Source organism: Hyla sarda, chromosome 12 (assembly GCF_029499605.1).
Source record: "Hyla sarda isolate aHylSar1 chromosome 12, aHylSar1.hap1, whole genome shotgun sequence".
Classification (NCBI taxonomy): domain Eukaryota; kingdom Metazoa; phylum Chordata; class Amphibia; order Anura; family Hylidae; genus Hyla; species Hyla sarda.
This window is the reverse complement of record NC_079200.1, coordinates 8,051,012-8,067,493: the sequence shown is the minus strand read 5'-3', so window position 1 is coordinate 8,067,493 and position 16,482 is coordinate 8,051,012. Positions and strand designations below refer to the sequence as shown.

The 16,482-nt window shown below is 46.0% G+C and overlaps 1 protein-coding gene across 3 annotated transcripts in view; it reads left to right on the top strand.

Moving 5' to 3' along the window:
• ZNF385C (zinc finger protein 385C) overlaps nucleotides 1-16,482 on the top strand; it is a 299,586-nt gene that overhangs the window by 30,823 nt on the left and 252,281 nt on the right. The gene's annotated exons all lie outside the window — the stretch shown is intronic.

Sequence of the window (16,482 nt, the reverse complement as noted above, 5' to 3'; positions counted from 1 at the left end):
AAATGTAGCTGTTGGGTTTGTTCCTCGCCCCCCTCTGAGGTTCTCCTCCACTAAATATGTACCGGTTGAGGTGTTTCTGGACCCTATGATGTCTAAAGTAAGCAGAAAGCTGGAAAGCGACCCGGCGTGCCACAAACCACATCGGTTTGGAAATACAGCTCCCGAGTCTCGGGATCCTGTTTCATTCCGAGCCAGGGATGTGACCAGTTTTCCTTTGAGGGATGCGATGGACAGAGGGTCCAGTGTACACAGGAAGGTCAGAGCCCCTTGGACGGTTTCCTGGAGCAAAAACACATCTATGTTTAGTCACGGAGAGGTGAGTGTCCATCAAGACTACGGCTTCTTTACCCAGAACCGCAGAGGAGATTCGTAAACAACTACTCAAACCGGATGAATATGGGGCGAGAAGCCAACATGGTGGGAACATTCAGTGGACGTCGGTTCTTATATACGCAACGACATCAAGGATATTATTATCAATAAGAAATCTTGGGGTCTCTGTGGGTTATTAGAATAGGTAAAAAAACATTCAATACCCCCAAGTAAAGAGACAAGGTATAAACCTGCATCTAGACAGGAGGTTCTAGGACTTCTGGGACAGCTTGGCCCAACCAAAATAAGAACGTTCCTTAATGTCCTCCTTAGAAATACTCTGAGCTTTAGGATTGTTGGCCCATGATGAAGTCTGGAGGAACCTCATGAGACCTTCTTACTACAGTCCCAGATAAGGACAACTATCCTTCATATACAACATATATACAATAACACATATATACAATAATACATATATACAATAACACATATATACCATACAACATATATACCATACAACATATATACTATAACACATCTATACAATAATACATATATACAATAACACATATATACAATAACACATATATACAATAACACATATATACAATAACACATATATACAATAACACATATATACCATACAACATATATACTATAACACATCTATACAATACAACATATATACTATAACACATATATACCATACAACATATATACACTCCTAGCAGGCTATAACTACCCCTCCCCCTTACTACAATAATTAATTAAATAATAACTGACACAACAACAATTCAACATTTCCGTGGGTGGGGATCGGCCACAGCTTTATTTATAAAATTACTTATATAAATAACAATTTAACTGTAACAAAGACACCGATTGGCTTCTTACCAACCCGAGAGGTGCTGCCACACCGTCCTGTGTGGAGGTCTACCCCGGGTTGACCCCGCTTTCACCGTCTTCTTACCGCCAAGCTGTGACTTACAATAAACAGAGATACAAAAAAGGGAGGGAGGGCAAAACTCCGGGTCCTGGGCAGATTGAGGGGGGAAGGGAGGCACCACAGCTATAAATACCCAGGGGAGGGCCCCTGAAAGCCCGGGAAACTATTGAACCCCTGATTGGTGCACTCCTTCCCCCCACCCATGGGACATACCACTATAGCCACTGGCAAGTTTTACAGGTGGGGGAGGGGGCTAAAACCTTGCCTGTATATTTCTTAACCCCTTACTGCTCACCAGTCAGGGGGCAAGCTAGTTATGCACAGCTTGCCCCACCAGACTGTTGAGACCCAATTAGCTCCTAGCAGGCTATAACTACCCCTCCCCCTTACTACAATAATTAATTAAATAATAACTGACACAACAACAATTTAACTTTTCCGTGGGTGGGGATCGGCCACAGCTTTATTTATAAAATTACTTATATAAATAACAATTTAACTGTAACAAAGACACCGATTGGCTTCTTACCAACCCGAGAGGTGCTGCCACACCGTCCTGTGTGGAGGTCTACCCCGGGTTGACCCCGCTTTCACCGTCTTCTTACCGCCACGGAGGAGACCAGTTAGCCCTACACTGGGCTCCGACCCCCACCCAAGAGATACTGGATAGCCAACACCTGGGGCCACTTCAGCCCCCCGGACACACCCAACACATTTCCTCTCCAGGAAATCCGCTCAACACATTTCCTCTCCAGGAAATCCGCTCAATACATTTCCTCTCCAGGAAATCCGCTCAATACATTTCCTCTCCAGGAAATCCGCTCAATACATTTCCTCTCCAGGAAATCCGCCCAACACATTTCCTCTCCAGGAAATACACCCAACACTTTTCCTCTCCAGGAAATCAGAGGTACCTGCCGCCAGGACCATTTTTTTTTTATTTTTTTTATTTTTTTTATTTTTTTAATTAAATAACTCGTGTGAACTCCACTCTCAGACTCGCCCATACAGCGAAGAGTGCCGCAGCACGCGTACCACCTCGTGGAAAGCCGCTCTCAAAACAAAAACACATATGGGAAAAATCAAACTGGGCAAAAATAGCAACACAACATGCAGATCGCCCGTGCCCCATGCACAGCGCTACCCTCTCCGGAAACCCAGCCACCTCCGCCGGCCCCGATACAAAAAGAGAGCAAATCCCGAACTCACAAAAACCCCATCCTAACAAAGAAAAGCCAAAACCCAAAACAGACAAAAAACCTGGAACTGAATAATCGGGGGCGGGGAGCAAAAGAAAAAGGGGGAGGGGCCCCACCACCGCCCAGGCAACAATAGGAGGACAATGGAAAAAACAGTCATCCGCGGACCCTCATGCAGCACAAGCTGCGTGACCCCGATCGCCTAAGCAGTCTCGGACCGACGGGCCTTTTTTTTTTTTTATTTATTTATGTATTTATTTATTTTTTACTTTTTCCGTGAAACCACAAGATAGGTGCCCAAAAACACAGACACCCAAGTCCCATGGAAGGGGACGAGGAGAAAGGAAGTGCCCCATCCACATAGCCCCGAAAAAAGCTAACGCAAAACCTCGGATCAGAGAAAACGACGCAAAAGCGACAACCAAAAAACCCGACCCGCAGCCGCCTCCAAGCGACCCAAAAACTGATAGGAAAAACCGGTCGCCGACAGCAAGGCCACCCACTCACGGGCCCAGCCCCTAGGTATACACCAACCGCAAAACAGAAAAGAAAACACCCCCGCCATGTGCCATGCGGCAACCGCACCCCACTGGATCGCAGCACAGCGGGAAAGCCACCCAATTTTTTTTTTTTTTTTTTTTATTAGCAGGTGATTCACATGAACAGGTGAAGATACCCAGCGTCACATACTAAGAATGTTATTTGGATTCACGGAGAACACAGTCCAAATCTCGAACCTCCTTAGAGAGGTGACACAGCAGTTAACGTCCATTAACACAACCTATTAAAACGAAATAGGAAATCAAACATCAGAGCCTCGTAAGGTTACCACAAGGGGCATTCCAGGTATGAAAAACAAATCCCCTATCCACAGACCATTGGGAACCTCCGGGAACCTCCTCGGCTGTAGACATCCCGGCCTCCACACCAACACCAACCACTCGCAAGCGCCTTACCGTGAGTCGCAGGACCCACCAAAGCGGACCAAGAAATACACCACTCTGCACAATGACACATGGGCCAGCCACACAAGCAAACCTTCCAACTCCACCCAAGGGAGCAACCTCCGGAACCACTGCCAGAGAAAACGGGACAAAGCATCAACACCCAGTACCGACCCCAAGGAGCATAGCCCCAAAATAACTCGTAACTCCAAACAGCGAAGAACTGGGTGCAACAAACCGAGCACAGGAAGAAAGACGAAAAAGAGATAATAGCAGAGACAACGCCCCGAATGTCAGACCGACAACACACCACGATCACTCAAATCACACCCTAGAAAAGAAGAAAAGTATCACCAAATTAGAGCGCAACCAAGCGCAAAAGAGTCCTCTTGAGTCTGGCGCCATAGACCGCTCGGCCATGTTTTAGGGGCCACGCCAACCCACACAGTACCGTTACAATTCTAGAACATGAGCTGCCGAAGCGAGCACCCAAAGTCCCACAACCAATACCAAGGGAAAAACGCATACAAAACCCAAGCGTGGCAGAAACCCCCCGACTACTAAGACCCAGGGGTAAACCACCCCGCAGCACCACTGGGAAAACCAAACACCACACCAACAACCAACCAAACCAGCCACATCTGAGAACAGAGCAAGCTCCCCGTGAGCCGCAACCGGGGACTGAAAGCAGGCCTGTCCACTGCACAACTCACGAAAAAACCCCAAGCAACCGAAACGTCAGCCATTAGCGCACCCGGGGCACATATGCAGGGGCACAGACACCACACACCCTCGGCAGCCAGAGACAACCTGCAGGAAAAAACTCCGCCCAGAACCATAGTCCCCGTGTAACATTCAGTAAATTAGCAAGGACCGGAACCAGGGCACCTACAAGCCCAGAGGAAACCAAAAACAGAATTTTTTATTTTTATTTTTATTTTATTTTTTTTTTAATTTATTTATTTATTTTTTTAAACTTTTGAACGCAATCACTCCCTAACCACAGGAAAGCAGCAGACCAACACCAACGCGGCATGCGGAAGCCATGCTAATCTTTACTGTATCGTTCCAATTATAACATACGTGCTGCCGAAGCGAGCACAAAATATGGAACACTTCACAAAGTTGCATGTCAGCCTTGCAGCAATAAACCACACCCCAACAAGCGTAGAGCACTGGAGAATCACCCTCCGGAATACCACCACGAAAAGAACTCACAAGGGTGGACAAACGGCTACTCAAGCGAAACCTACCCACTGAAGACTCAAGCAAAATCTACCCACCGCCACATCAGCTAAAGCACCCAGCACAACATACAGGAGTCGCAGCAGAGAGAGACTGCAACCAAGATGGAGAGATAAACCAAACAAAGGAAGAGAAAACCAAAAGAAACAAAACCGTAACTCGGTGGCAACCATTGATCCAGGATAAGGAACAAGCCTCGGGAGCGAAGTCCGCCAAAACCCGGCCACCCAGAGGTTAAGGCCAAAAGACCACTCACCCAAGTGCACACCGCGCAAGATGAAACCCTACCAAAGCACCCCGCCAAGAAGAGACTTACCCAACTCACCACCAGAGACCAAAACAGACATACATCCATATCCGAGCCCCAAACACAACAAACACACGGGAACAAAAGGACGAACACTAAACAGAACGTAGCCATAAGCACACAAACCGGGGAAGGGGCCAAGCCCCACAGCAGAACACTCACCAATTCCAGAAGATGGAGAAGCACAACAGCTGGAGGGACCACTACACCACTGCCGCAGGCATGGGACAAGGCACGCTGGAGACCGCCGGGTAGCAGGCACTCGGCCGCCGCCCGAAACGGTGCTGGAAACCATGCCGGGAAACCAACAGTAGAGGACTCCGAGGCACTGTATGAGGCAGAGGAGGATGAGGGAGAACCACTGCGGGAAGAACCGAAAACACCTACTCCCTGCAGGTGAGCAGAAGGTCCAAAAATAAATAAATAAATAAAAAATAATAAATAAATAAATAAATAAAAACGCCGCCTCCCAGGGCCAGAGCGAGAGCGGCGACGAATAATTCTATGCTCCCATCCGGCCCCAGAGGGGGAAGAGCAACATGAAATCAGGGGAGCACTCCCTACCCCTCCACGGGGGGCACTGGAGAGGCAGGAGGAAGAAGGACAGCAGCGGCAGCAGGGGGGGGGGAAGGGGGGGTTGGGAACTTGAGACGGGGAGGTGATGGGGAGGCGGGGGGGGGGGCGTGGCTGCAAGGATATGGGGAGCACTAGAAAAGCAGGGGGAGATAAGGGGGGGGGCGCTAGTGTGGTGGGGGTAAGGAGCTGGGTGAATGAGTGGGGACGATATGAGGGCTCATACAGTTTGCGCCGTGATCTGAAGTCGTACGTGGTACCAGCGTCATTTTGATCAGATGATGAGATCACTGTTTATACATATTTACAGTACAAAAAGCGATAAAAAAAAAAAAAAAAAAAAAAAAAACACGCTAATTAGGACTGTGAAATATGTTTATTCAATTATTTATATTTGTAGCTATTTATGTATCGTATTTATTTAATAATTTCTTATTTTTTAATTATTTTTAATTTTATTTTTTTTTTATGTATTAAATTATCTATTTTATTTCTTTTTAATTTTTTTTTATTTTTTTTATTTTTAATTTTTTTTTTTTTTATATATTTATTTATTTAAATTTTTTTTTTTTTTTTTTTTTTGCACATACGCCATAGACGGAGCGCTTCAATTGATGATATATTGTTATATTTCGGTCATGTACGCACGTGGCGATACCAAATATGTGTGTGTTTGTTACAATATACAGTACTTAATTTATGTGCACACACACACATATACATATATATATATATATATATACACATATACATACATATATACACATATATACATACAAACTTTTATTGAAAGGGTTAAACTTAACTGTTGAAATCTTTTTTTTTTTTTTGCACTGACATAGCTCCCACAGGGGGCTATAACGCTGCACTCACTGAACCTGACACTGATCACTTGCCATGTATGAACATGGCAACGATCAGTGCTAACAACGATCGATTGCTCAAGCCTGAACTTCAGGCTTGTAGCAATCAATCACGAGCGGACGCGCAGGAGGCAGGTGAGTGACCCTCCTGCTGCGTCCCAGCTGATCGGGACATCGCGATTTTATCGCGATGGTCCCGATCAGCCCGACTGAGCAGCTGGGATGCTTGCAATGTCACTTTCAGACGCGGCGATCAACCTTGATCGCCACGTCTAAAGATGCAATGCCGGACATCTGCCCGATCGGCGATGTCCGGCATAGCATGAGTCCTGGTTGCTAATAGCAACCGGGACTCACGGCTATGATGCGCGCTCGCCTTAGGAGCGCGCATTACAGCTGGGGACGCGCAAATGGACGTTAATAAACGTCCATTTGCGCAGGAAAAAGGGGAGGTTAAGCCAGCAGCAGTCACCCAGGGGCCGCCCCCTCTAGAGACGGAGGGGACAACAGGGGAAGGGGACAAGAAGGAAACCAGAGCATGCTCATAAGGAGCACGTCTGGGGAGAGGGATCAAGGTACAGGCAGGGGAGAGGGCTCGGGGCAGGGAAGAGGGCAAAAGGAGCGGGTGGGACAGGCCGCACAGGGACTACAGGGGAAAGGAGAGCGGGACTGAGGAGAGGTCCACCAGCCTCCCGAACCCAACACCGGCGCAACAGGAGGGGAGGCCAGCTCAGCCACAAGGGAGCATGCCAGCCCTCACCCTCCTGCTCCATCCAGGCCATAAATAAGGGGCAGTAACATACCAACCAGCAGACAAAACTCCGGGTCCTGGGCAGATTGAGGGGGGAAGGGAGGCACCACAGCTATAAATACCCAGGGGAGGGCCCCTGAAAGCCCGGGAAACTATTGAACCCCTGATTGGTGCACTCCTTCCCCCCACCCATGGGACATACCACTATAGCCACTGGCAAGTTTTACAGGTGGGGGAGGGGGCTAAAACCTTGCCTGTATATTTCTTAACCCCTTACTGCTCACCAGTCAGGGGGCAAGCTAGTTATGCACAGCTTGCCCCACCATAAAACATATATAAAATACAACATATATACAATAACACATATATAAAATACAACATATATACAATAACACATATACAATACAACATATATACAATAACACATATATATATAATAACACATATATACAACATACATACATACAATACAACATATATACAATAACACATATATACCATACAACATATATACAATAACACACATATATATATATATATATATATATATATATAATAACACATATATACAATACAACGTATATACAATAACACATATATATATATATATAATAACATATATATACAATACAACATATATACAATAACACATATATACAATACAACATATATACAATATCACATATATACAATACAACATATATACAATATCACATATATACAATATCACATATATACAATATCACATATGTACAATCCCACATATATACAATACAACATATATACAATATCACATATATACAATAACACATATATACAATATCACATATATACAATACAACATATATACAATATCACATATATACAATACAACATATATACAATATCACATATATACAATAACACATATATACAATATCACATATATACAATATCACATATATACAATCCCACATATATACAATCCCACATATATACAATCCCACAAACATTCACATTTACACTATTGAACCCCTTGCTGGAGTCGATGGGTGCCCTAACCATTGATGGCAATGCAGTCCGTGCAGATTTCTACCGATAAGAACCAACATGTTCATGTCCGGAATTGAAATTTCCATGGCAGAATTTTCTGCTGCGGAAATAGTGTGCACAATGCAGCAGAAGACAATGGGAGGCTGCTGCAGCGGAATTCCTGAGCATATTTTTCCTGCCGGATTCCAGTCAGAAAATCTGACTTGAACTTGGCCTAACTAGACTGGACTGGACAGCTAACGACTGCTGAGATGAGGGGGAAGCCTTGATTTATCTTTCAGGGACAGTGTAGATGCTCTGCAGGAGGCAGGCAGGCAGTTGTAATTTTGCAACAGCTGGAGGTACCCTGGTTGGGAAACGCTGTTACAGCTCTTAATAATAACAATTTTTGTATCCCCTTATCAGTATGCTGGGAGTTGTAGTTTCGCTCCAGCGAGAGGCACCCTGGTTGGACTACACTTCTATACACATTGTGCAGCAGCAGATTGTTGAGCGAACGAGATGTGCGCAGCTATTTGTGATCTTCAGTGGGATCTTCAGGCTCGGGTCTTTGTAATAGAATCATGGCCCGTAAATCACTAACGCAAATAATCGAATGAAGACGACAAATGAAGTTAAATGTTGTATAAAAATGAAATCAGGACAACGTTATAGTCTTGTTAGGATACGGGCACCCAGTGGGCTCAATGCCTGGGGCGATCTATTCTAAGCAATAAGCAATTATAAAAAAAAAAAAAATTTTAAAAAAATAAACATTTATTTATTCATTCATTTATTTTTATTTATTCTTATTTTTATTTATTTATATATGTATTTATTTATATGTACGGCCCCTTTACTTAATTGTTGGGGGCACGTCTCCCGTTTACACCTGGAAACACGTGATGATTTTTAGGGCCGCGCAATCCCAGGGATCAGCAGATTGCTCGTTCCTCAACTGATCCTTTACACAGGACAATGATCAACCTGTTCAATTTTTTTTGTGTGGGGGGCAGTCCTTTTTGAGATTTAAAGGGCTACTCTGGCGGAATTTTTTTTCAAATTTTTTAATTTTTTTTATATCAACTGGTGGCAGAAAGTTATACAGATTTGTAAATTACTTCTATAATAAAATCTTAATCCTTCCAGTACTTATCAGCTTCTGTATGCTCCACAGAAAGTTGTGTAGTTCTTTCCAGTCTGACCACAGTGCTCTCTACTGACACCTCGGTCCCTGTTAGGAACCGTCCAGAGTAGGAGCAAATCTGCTCTGGACAGTTCCTTACACGGACAAAGGTGTCAGCAGAGAGCACTGTGGTCAGACTGGAAAGGACTACACAACTTCATGTGGGGCAAACAGCAGCTAATAAGTACTGGAAGGATTAAGATTTTTATATAGAAGTAATTTACAAATCCACACAACTTTCCGGCACCAGTTGATTTAAAAACTTTTTATTTTCCTCAGAGTACCCCTTTAAATATCCCTCAAAAAATCGTAGTGTGATCATAGCCATACGGCTAACTTCTATGGATTTTACTGGAGCAAATCTGCATCTTTTCAAACTTGTGTGTTTTTACCCTTCGGGTAAGGAATGTTTCGAGATTCTGTGTGTAGCAGGTGCCGCCAGAATGAATCAGCTCTATGACCGTGCGGACATGCTCCGTCCTCATTAACATCTATGCAGTTCCACGCAGAATTCCCACAAAAGAATTGACATTTTTGCACAGTGCTGCGGAATCCCATTGGGGGCTGCTGGTTCGAAATCTCCATAGTGTGAACAGGCCTAAAGGAGAACAGTACCTAGACATCTCCTATGCAAAGGATAGGGGATAAGATGCCTGATCGCAGGGGGTCCGGCCACTGGGACCCTGCATGATCTCCAGGTCAGCACCCGACATTCTGAACATTTATGTTTAGAATACCGGGTTCGGGTGACCATGATCATGATGTCACGCCCCCTCCCCTACATTCATGTCTATGGGAGGGGGCGTGATGCCTGTGGTCGCTCGTCACGCCCTCTCCCATAGACATTTATGGAGTGGGTGTGGTCAGGGGAGGGGCACGGCACTTGTGGTCACTCGCCACGCCCCCTCCTATAGACATGAATGGAGGGGGCATGGGAGGGGCATGGCACTTGTGGTCACTCACCACGCCCCCTCCTATAGACATGAATGGAGAGGGCATGGGAGGGGCATGGCACTTATGGTCACTCGTCACACCCCCTCCTATAGCCATGAATGGAGAGGGCATGGGAGGGGCATGGCACTTGTGATCACTCACCACGCCCCTTCCTATAGACATGAATGGAGAGGGCATGGGAGGGGCATGGCACTTATGGTCACTCGCCACACCCCCTCCTATAGCCATGAATGGAGAGGGCATGGGAGGGGCATGGCACTTGTGGTCACTCACCACGCCCCTTCCTATAGACATGAATGGAGAGGGCATGGGAGGGGCATGGCACTTGTGGTCACTCACCACGCCCCTTCCTATAGACATGAATGGAGAGGGCATGGGAGGGGCATGGCACTTGTGGTCTCTCACACCCCCTCCTATAGCCATGAATGGAGAGGGCATGGGAGGGGCATGGCACTTGTGGTCACTCACCACGCCCCTTCCTATAGACATGAATGGAGAGGGCATGGGAGGGGCATGACACTTGTGGTCACTCACCACGCCCCTTCCTATAGACATGAATGGAGAGGGCATGGGAGGGGCATGGCACTTGTGGTCACTCACACCCCCTCCTATAGCCATGAATGGAGGGGCATGGCACTTGTGGTCACTCACCGCACCCCCTCCCATAGACACGAATGGAGGGGACATGGCTCCCAAACCCAGCGTTCTAAACATAAATGTTCAGAACGCCGGGGTGGCGGGCCGGTGATTGCGGGGGGGTACCACGGGACCCCCCGCGATCAGACATCTTATTCCCTATCCTTTGAGGACTGGTTTGGTGACCCCTATGATACCTGTGTATGTTCAGGTTTGTTGTGTAGCAGATCAGACGACCATTACACTTCCCATACTAGACAAGAGCAGTGTGTGCCGTAACAGCGATCAGTCATTCTTTCCATGCTGGATTACAGAGCTGTGTTTGCAGTGCGGCTATTCATAGCGAGACAAAGTGTATATACTGGGCCCATTCTGGGCTGGAGGTTGTGTAGTCCTGGTAATTCATTCCGGCACGAGTACAGAGAGCTGAGTTCCGTACTGAAGATGAACAATGAGCGTCCTTTAGTCCTCTTTAAATATTGCAAAACTACAACTCCCAGCATGCCCAGACAGCCATCGGCTGTCTGGGCATGCTGGGAGTTGTAGTTATGCAACATCTGGAGGGCCAAAGTTTATAGACCACTAATTTTAAAGAAAAATAAGTCTTTCCAAAATCGCTGTAACCTTGGTAATTTTTCTTTATTTGCAATATCAGGTTACACACAAACTACATTTTGCACAAGTTTTCCTCTCTGCAGGCTCCGTCTATGATTTCTTACCCAGAAGAGAGGAGCCTGCTTCCTTATATTTCTATAGCACACCCTCAGAAGCCGCAGCAGCATAGAGGACATTATAGAGCAGCAGTGAGCAGTGTAAGCTATGAATCCATCCCTTGGTGAAATGTATTACTTACAGTTAGTTCTTGTGTAAGCTCTTTGCTGTCTCTGTGTGCTCCTGTTCTCGGACCACACTCCCCTTCCCATCTCCCTCCACGCCCCTCTACTCTCCATAGACTTGTAGGGGCAGCATGTAACCTGATCTTTGAGTGAGCAGTTAGTCTCCCTTGTTGACACGGAGGAACTGGTTGGTGGAAAGAAGCTTGATAAGAGGAGAAAGAAGCCTTTTTCTCTCATAAGACTTATTACAAATGTTCTTACATTCATTTATACCAGGGGTCTCCAAACTGTGGACCTCCAGATGTTTCAAAACTACAACTCCCAGCATGCCCGGACAGCCAAGGACCCCTATTGCGCAAAAGTGAGAGAAAAAGAACCAAAGACGGACATGTCTTGGCATAGTGGAGAGAAGAGAATGCTATACAGTATGTCTTGATTGGCCAGTAAGGAAAAAGAAGTACCTGTGTGTGTAATACTGGCAAACAGTACCATTTTGGTGTGATGTGACTTTGCAATCCATTTTTCTTCATTTTTTCTGACATTAGATGTGCCCAAAAATCTGCAATTCTGGCGTCTGGTATTTTATTTTTATGTTTACACCATTCCATTCACAGCGCATGATCATAAACATTATATTTTAAGAGATCTAACATTTCCTCACAGGGCGATATCAATAGGGGGATTAAAATAAATTTATAAGGCAGAAGGGCCAAATATATATTAAAACATTTTTATTATTATTTATTATTAGTTTATTTATTTTACACTTTTTAGTACCCATAGTAATAATTTGATTGCTATGTACTGTTTTGTATTGTTTAATAACATAGTTCCGATCAGTACTATTGGCGATCTTCTTGTACGGTCTGCCTTGGCAGACCACACAATAAGAAGAGCGATTCTGCAGCACGGAGGAGGGTGAGAGACCTACTGCCGTCATTTGTATTCATTGGTCCCCCACGATCGAGCTGTGGGGGTCCAATGAGTCCTCACAACCCACCGGCATCTGTCATTTCCCCATTTTTATGCTGTAGATGCATTAATCATGGCATCTAAACAGTTAATGGAGGACATCAGCATGATTGCTGATGGTCGCCATTAGCAGCGAGTCCTTGGCTAGTGATGACAGCCAGAACTCGCACACTATGAAGGGAGCTCAGGAGCTGTGCCCGCTTCACTTCACTTCTGCGCCATAAATGTACAGTGATTTGTGCCAAGTACCAGGCTGCAGCACTGTAAACTTACAGCACCCTAGAGGTTAAAGAGGTTGTCAGTGAACAAAAAAATAAAATCTTCAAAAAGAGCCTTAGGTGCTGTTATGTAAAAAAGAGAGAATACTTACCTGTCCCGATCCCCCGTTGCTGCAGTCCAGCTGGTTCCCAGTCATCTCAGCTTGTTCCTACTACTTTCTGTGACATAGCGACTATGCAGGAACAGGGAGAAGTCAAGACAACTGGAGCCGGCAGGACTGCCGTGGTGGGAGATCGGGGCAGGTGAGTATGGTTTATTTTTTTATTTACCAGCACTTTTCAAAACATATCTTCGCTCCAGGACAACCCTTGTAACAGACACCAAACTAATCCTGTGTGGTCTGATCCTGCATTCATACCTCCTTACATCTCCCCCTTACCAGATGTACAGTAATAGGAAGTAGTGGACAGACAGAGTCAGACTACACTGGGTTTGTTTGTTGTCTGTTACCATGGAGACAAATAGGTCTGTCCATGAGCTGTAGACATAAAAGTTTACCTTATTATCTTTTATTAAAGGAGCACCTAACCCAGTGTTTTCCAAACAGTGTGTCTCCAGCTATTGCAAAACTACAACTCCCAGCATGCCTGGACAGCCTTCATGCTGTAAAGGGAACCATTCCAATAATAGATTTTTATCTTTAAAAAAAAAAAATAATAATTTGTTCAACCGGTCATAGGCACCTACATTGTTACCTCGGGGACTGACCTACAAAATGGCGCCCCCTTCTTATTTTGTACCAGGACTCCACTTTAGGTCTGTTCAGAAAGTGTCCAGCTAAGTAGAGCAACAAATATGCATGAAATATTCACTCTCATCTATATTACTATGTATCTAGGATCTATATTTCCAGCACAAATACCTTCTTTCTGTTGTTCACTTGGTTTGTCATCCTGTGCTTTTGAACGGGCCTGTCCACACTGCGCATCATCTTCCTCCCTGAGTCTGTTGTGCTGGGTCTCTTCATCCAATCACTGCAGGCTGCTCTGTAACCCCCTCCTCTCTGATTTCATGCTGCAGTCTGATAGGACAGGAGTGAGCACAGAGGAGTGCTAGTCCCGCCCTCACTTCCCAGACTTTATTCCTGCCTGTGCTTCAGCTGGGACAAAGATTATGATGTTGGACAGGATTATGTTCTGGATGGTATGGGGACCCCTAGTGGTCTTTTTATAAGCCATGATTTCAATAAAAAGGAGAGAACATTTTTTTATGAAGTACCGTATTTTTCGCCCTATAGGACGCACCGGCATATAAGATGCACCCAATTTTAAAGGGGCAAAATCTAGAAAAAAAAGATTCTCAACCCAACAGTGATCTTCAACCTACGGACCTCCAGATGTTGCAAAACTACAACTACCAGCATGCCCGGACAGCCGTTGGCTGTCCGGGCATGCTGGGAGTTGTAGTTTTGCAACATCTGGAGGTCCGCAGGTTGAAGACCACTGGTATAGGAGGTAATACTCACGTGTCCCCGCCGCTCCGGACCCGTCACCGCTGCCCTGGATGTCGCCCTCCATCGCTCTCGCCGCGTCCTCGTGGTGTCCCCGACGCTCCAGACGTCTTCTTCCCCGGGATCCACGCTCTCCGTCGCAGTCATCACGTCTTTACGTACACCGCTCCTATTGGATGACGGGACGGCGTGCGCGACGATGTGATGACGAGGAAGGAGAGCCCCGGCCATGCAGGGGATCCCGGCACAGAGCAGACACCGAGGAGGCAGGTAAGGTCACTCCCGGTGTCCTGTAAGCTGTTTGGGACGCCTCGACTTCACCGCGGCGTCCCGAACATCTCGACTGAGCAGCCGGGTTAGTGTCACTTTCCCTTCAGACGCGGCGGTCAGCTTTGACCGCCGCGTCTGAAGGGTTAATACAGGGCATCACCGCGATCAGTGATATCCTGTATTAGCCGCGGGTCCCGGCCGTTGATGACCGCAGGGACCGCCGCGATAGGGGTGTATTCGCCGTATAAGACGCACCAACTTTTTCCCCCCCAGTTTTGGGGAAGAAAAAGTGCATCTTATACGGCGAAAAATACGGTATATTAGAAAAGTTAATGATTTGCCAAGATGTACAACGTATAAAATGTTTTTTAATCTGACAGCGCCCATTTAAGCTTGAACATTCCATATTCAGATAATTAAAAGGTAACTCTAATCGTGGTCCCGGAGGCAGGATATGTCCAGAAATATCGGGCCTACTTCTGATCCTGTGACTTACTGGCAGACTGGAGACGGAGCTGCCGGAAATCCTATACAAGTCTATGGGAATTCCGGATACTCTGTCTTCAGATCGCGATAGTCTGCCAGAAAGTCACGGAAACAAAAGCAACCCCGATATTTCCGGACATATCCTGCCTCCCTCCGGGAGTGGATTATGTAAATTTACTAATACTGTCTAAAACTATCTCCAGAACGGGGCCCATCTCTTACTTCTGAGCGCCCCCACCCCCACCTTCTAAGATTATTACCAGTCACAATCGCCAACCAATCACTTATCACAATGCAACCATGTTCCACTTCAGTTGGTGATTGGCTTATAGGGCTGTCGCCACCTTTGTGTCAGAAGGTGGTGGTCGGAGCGCTCAGAAGTCAGAGATGGACCCCATTTGGAAATTGCTCGGATCCCCCAAAATCAGACACTTACACCCTCAGGCCTGGTGCAAGGATTTTTGCCACCCTAGACAAAAGCTAATTTTGCCACCCCTTGACCCCCTTAACCCTGCCCATTGGCTCCTCCCAATGTATGGAGGTGCGCGCGATGTCAGGATGTTGGACGGACCTGACCTTTGCCCCTGTCTGCCTCAGAGGTGGCGCTGCGCTCATCCAGTAGGCTGAAAAATGATGATTATTATAGTACGGGTGGGGGTAGTGTGGTGGGGTTTTGCTTGATGGGCAGGTGCTTCGCATGGGCGGGTGCTTCAGATGCTGGCTAACTTTATTGCAGCGGGCAGAGCGGCATCCCCATCAAGAGGGCGCTCTAGGCAGCTGCCTATTTTGCCTATAGGCAGAGCCGGCCCTGTATACCCGATACTGTGCATAGGGAATATGTTTTATTAGCTTGATAGCCTCTTTATGGCAAGATTTTTTTTTAGGGGGGGGGGCTCAATCTTTTGAAAATTTGGCACAATTTAAGCCCTGCCCTTTTTTTTTTTTTTTTTTAGGTTGTTTGAAATATCTAGTGTATCTGAAGACTGTCTAGTCTAAGTTTAGACCAACTAGTAGGCTTACTTCATGCTAGGTGGAGCCCGGCGACAGCACAGCGTGAAATGCAAAAAAAAAAAATAATAATAATAAATAAAACAAGACGTTCTTAAAAAGGAAGCTGGCAGGTGGGTTTGAGAACTGAGCTTCTACTTAAGACACTTTTCGTCTCGTGTGTGAAGTGCGTCTGCTTCTCCTCTCAGCTCCTGACATTTCGCTGGAGCAAACAAATTTTGTGTGACTTTCCGTCAGGCCCGGCTCATTCACAC